Here is a 5,424-nt window from a genome sequence, read left to right on the forward strand (position 1 = left end):
AATAAGAAATCATTCCCACATCACTATCCAATCTCCATACTATCAATAACTATATTCGATTTAAGCTTTCTTATGAGATACCCCTACCCTCAGTTTTTTAATCTACATATAACCTTATAGGTTATACTGAGAGCCAAATGCCTTTTGACACCTTAAAAACTAACATCCATATAAGAAAATGAAAATTACAATTTTTTTCTCAGGTTAAATCACTTGGAGGAATATTTTTCTAACTCCCCATGCTTACCATATGTTTCATGTTTTGGTTTTATTTAAGCAGTTGTATTATATTTCATTGTGTCTATAATGTACCACATTTTCATTATTCATTCAACTACTGATGGAACTCTATGCTGTTTCTTTGATAATGGTCTGAGGGTAAGGATGGGGAATCGTAAGGAGGCCAGAAACTATAGTATCATTCACCTACCCAAGTCCCTGCCAGCTGTAGCTGCTTAAGGCCCAGGGTATAATTAGATTTAAGTATTTAGGCTGACTCAATGGAACGTGATGCCTGGTTGAGAAGAAAAACAAGAAAACTTGGCAGAGTACCTGGGTCATGGAGGGAGTTTGGGAGGATAGGCCCTTGCAAACAATCTATTACAGGTCTAGAGATGAGACTAGAGACATTAATGGAAGACAGGAAGTACAGAAAAATTACCTGCCTGAGTTCCGGTCATGTGTGGTCACCGGGGATCCAACAAACAGAATTTCTTCATAATTTTATCTGACACAAAGAGATGGGACAGGGAGAAAATTTGGGTTCACTGAAAGGTTTAGAGTGTCCAGGGATTCAAAGAAGCGAGCATGAGAGGGGAAGTTCCTTAAATCTGTCTGCCACAGGATTTTAGGGGAGACTGCAGAGATTACTAGGAAGTACAGAAGGAAGAGTGGAAATTGCCTACCTAAGTCCCAGCCCAGTATGGCCTTTGTATTGCAGACGATGTTTCAAAATATTAGCAATTGATACATTCTAGTTTTTAAGCAATTTATTCTTTGGTTATTTCTGATTTTCTGTGTCTACCATGAGCTATTATAAAGTTTAATAAAACTCAAAAGATTGGAACTAATAGCAGTATTGGTAGTGGTATTAAATTTCTCATATAAAGTTATAAGTGTTTGTAGATTTCAAGTGGGTATACAAATTACTTTAGCTGTTTGAAGCTATTTTATTTTTCCCTTGTTTTGGAAAGCTATTTTTAACTGCTCAAGCAATATTTCATCCCCTTTATCAAAACAGTATAGCGCTATTTTAGTAAAGAATTGGGTTTTTGTTTATTTTTACACAAAGCAGAAATATTCGGAGTTTTTTCTCACTAACAGTGAAGCCTGCTGAGAAACATTTCAGGAGAGGGAAATTCTTACTCAAAATGTTGCAACAATATTTCCTTCCCTAAAGAAAGCATTCTACCAAACTCACTAGGAGCATAACCTTACTGTAAAAGAAAATAAACTCCACTGATTAGATATCTGTATTCCATACTGAGTTTAAAAGGATCAGAATATTGGGCGTCAGGAAGGCCTTCTCAGTGGTACAAGGTTTCACGTGGTGACGAATACTCCCAGTGTATCTGACTAAGTTTTTGGCTATTCGTTTATTTTACTTACTGTAGACTTAAAATGAAAAATAATGAGAATTGTCAATTATATTCTTAACTTTTATCTGTAATCATGTTTTCTTGATTACAATGAGACTATAATTCCATTTAAGGCTAGGTTAAAATGACTGCACAAAATAAAAGTTTTCATCACGACACTCACTGTTAGGAAATACATGCTAATGCACTTGATCATGTTCAATTGTCTGTTCCTTCTGATTAGTATTCCTCTTAATCCTCCCATTCTCTTTCCATAGCCATTCTACCTCTCATTCCATGGCCTTCATTCGTAATGACCTAGATTTCATATACAAGAGTCAGCAAGTGATACCTGCATTTTCGGCACGTGCTATTTTTCCGCAATGACAAATTTGTATTCTCTTGGGTGGAATAAAACTTTGTTTTGCATTTATATCATATTTTCTGTATCAGTTCATTAGCTGGCAATGCTCTATTTTAATTCCATACCCTGGCTACTGAAAAAATAGTCCTCCAAAGAGGATGGATGTGCAAGTGTTTCTGTGGCATACTTTCATTTATTCTTTTTGTCGGCAGTCAAGTTTACTCCAATGAAAAATATTGTGGGTTTGCTTTAAATATTTTGGGGAATTTCCTTATTAATTCCCAAAGCAGCTGAAACTAATTTAAATGCTTTTTATATTATCATACATCAATCTTCCAAAAATATCTGTTTTATCTAGTTCTAAAAAGAAAAAAAATTAAACTCCACAAAAAAGTGAGTCATAAATATCTTAGGGTATTAAGATGAACAAGTAATTCATATAGAAGAGAAATATGATTTAAATGGTGTCATGTCATATATATTACGCAAAAATTTAGATATGTATTTTCACACACAGACACACACACACACACACACACATATATATATGTATATATGTATAGGAGGAAGATATAGATGAGAAGGAAGGGAAAGAAGGAAGAGGTGGGACAGAGAAAGAAAGAGCAAGTGAAAAAAAAAGAGAGAGAGAGCTCAGGAAAAATACTTATGTTCCAGAATGATCTGTGTTTTCAGTACTGAGGCTTCTGTATCCTGAATGCTAAAGGCCCAGACATTCACCAGCACTGCTAGCACTGGAAGAGGAAAATTTTTAAAAAGGAAACGTCAAGCCTCCTATCATTATTTTTGTTGTAGTGTATTTCTGGTAGATGATTCATAAGCTGACAACAAAAAAATCTTTTTTTATATTTATTTATTTACTATGTGTATAATATTCTGTCTGTATGTCTGCAGGCCAGAAGAGGGCACCAGACATCATTACAGATGGTTGTGAGCCACCATGTCGTCGCCGGGAATTGAACTCAGGACCTTTGGAAGAGCAGGCAATGCTCTTAACCACTGAGCCATCTCTCCAGCCCCCAATAAAAAATTTCTTATAGTTCAATAACTTCTAGCTCAACAACAGACACATTTAAAAGAAAATATATAAATAAAAATGATGTTAAAATAGTAGAGAAAGTATGTGTTAATGTATGTGTGTTAAACTATTCACATAACTTACTGAAAAGTTATTCCATACCTCAGTAAATACCAAGTAATAGTAGGCATACATGCCAAGAGTCATTTTAAAATATGTACATACATACTACAACAATCTATCTCTCCTTTCCCCCAAAAAATCAAAGAATGAAAAGGTCTAGGAAGATGAGTCAGTAGATTAAACGCTTTGATGCACAATCATGAAAGCAAGCTTTTACTCCAAAGCCAGTAAAAAAAATTACATATGTGAATGTATTTATGTAATCACAGCATTCAGGGAATTAGAGACAGAGTGTCTCCAAGGTGAGTTAATATTCTATCCAGCCACTTCATTGAAGTTGTTTATTTTATTTTTTTTTCATTCGAAAGGAGATCAGCCAAATGCTGTTTATTAACCTTGGGGAAATCCTTATACACCTCGCTGTTGCACAAGGATTTCCACCCAGGCAGGTGGGAAATTACCACACCAAAGATGGAGTCAACAACGCCCTACAGCTAATCACCAGGCGGGTGGACAAGAGCTTCTATCCCTAACTGAGACTTTGGAAATTATGGAGACTAAATTTGAAAGTGTTTGAATTTGTAAAGACTGGGTTTTTAGTTTCTAATCTGCTTTATCGTGTGATATTTGTATGCGTTCCTGGGGAGAAGCAAGAAAAGACAGTTTCAGCTTAGTATGTGATATATTTGTGTTACAGGTTGACAAGGGGTCAATTTTCCAGCTAGTTTTTCTGTCAACCTTGCACAAGCTGGAGACAACTAAGAGAGGGGAACATCAATTGGCTGTGTTTATAAGATGGGACTGTAGGCAAGTCTTACAGGCATTTTCTAAATTAGTGATTGACGCAGGAGAGTACAGTCCATTATGCCTGGCGTCATTCCAGGTCTGGTGGTCCTGAATTCCGTATGAAAACAGTCTCAGGAGCAAGCCAGTGAGCAGCACTTCTCCATGGCCTCTGCATCAGCTCTTGCCCCCAGGTCCCTCCACTGTTTTGGCTCCTGCCCTCAATGTCTGTGATAATGAACTATAATAAAGAAGAGTAAGTGAAATGAGCCCTTTCCTCTGTTAGTTCCTTTATTTTCATGGTTTTTCATCCACAGAAATAGAAACCCTAACTAACACAGAGACCTACATTTTTGTAAGCTTATTAAAAATATAATTTTTAAAGATTTCTAACAATGGTACTCAGTGTAGACCATTAAATCTCTTGGTTACTAAGCAAAAATTACAGACTCAAGTGCAAAATATTTCCCTATGACTTTTTTCCAGGGAGTATGTTGAGACCTTTACAACTTACAATTTATTTCCATTACTCTTTTTTGCCCAGCAAAGCTAAATGGAAAAATCCTATTACTGAAGATATTATTTATCATAGTAGAACATAGAACTGGAAGAGAACTGGGATTATCCTCCATGATAAGCAGTTTTCAAAGTTCTGGAAGTTGCTATGCAAACTTCTAATAGAAAACATATAGGCAGTCTTACACAGATGTGAGTCCTCTGAGCTGCAACAATTGCCTACCAGGTAAGATGTGCCAACAGGTGAAAATTATCCCGGCTATTATGATGAGAACGAACCATTTTCTAATTGGATTTGAGGTCTCCTTCACAGAAGAGAACTCCTGCCTGGTACTCTGTACCATCAAAATAACTCAGGGCTAGTGATTAAAAAGGTCCACGAGCATCCTCTTACTATTATGGTCTTAAGTAAACATCTCCAACTTGTCACCTCAATAGTTATGTTTATAGACATAATTGAATGTTTTTCTTTGCTTTCATCAGTGAACTTTCTTTTATGGGCTGAGGAGTGTTTAATGCATAAATTATCAACTTCTCAGAAATTATGAGAATAAGTGCCATGAATGTTCTATCACAAGATAAACATCTGAATAACCCCCTCTTCAGTGCTCATAGAAAATCAGCGAAGAAGGAACAGCAGAAGAATCTAAGAAAGGTATAGAAAATGGAGAATCCCAAGAAGCACTGTCTTTTCCCCATAACAACTCATCACAGTCATGCACTCACAAAGCTGTGGTTACCTGAACAAGTCCTTAGGAACACTGGACCCAGCAGAAGGTCAACATGGGTGGGGATTTCACAAAGCCACATACTTCCCTAGGGACTATTTCTAATTACTAATTTGATTGGTGTGGTGCTGTTTTCTTCAGTGGTATACCCACTATTAAGTAAGTCATTCTCATGATAGTAACACATCATTGTTTGTAAAATATTTCTTGACATGTGTTGTTTTTCCTACAAACAAGAGTAAACATGGCTTTCCTTTTGGTCTTTTGTGCCGACAATAAGTATATCAAATGCTATTA

The sequence above is a fragment of the Microtus ochrogaster genome, chromosome 1, assembly GCF_000317375.1.
Source record: "Microtus ochrogaster isolate Prairie Vole_2 chromosome 1, MicOch1.0, whole genome shotgun sequence".
NCBI classification, from domain to species: domain Eukaryota; kingdom Metazoa; phylum Chordata; class Mammalia; order Rodentia; family Cricetidae; genus Microtus; species Microtus ochrogaster.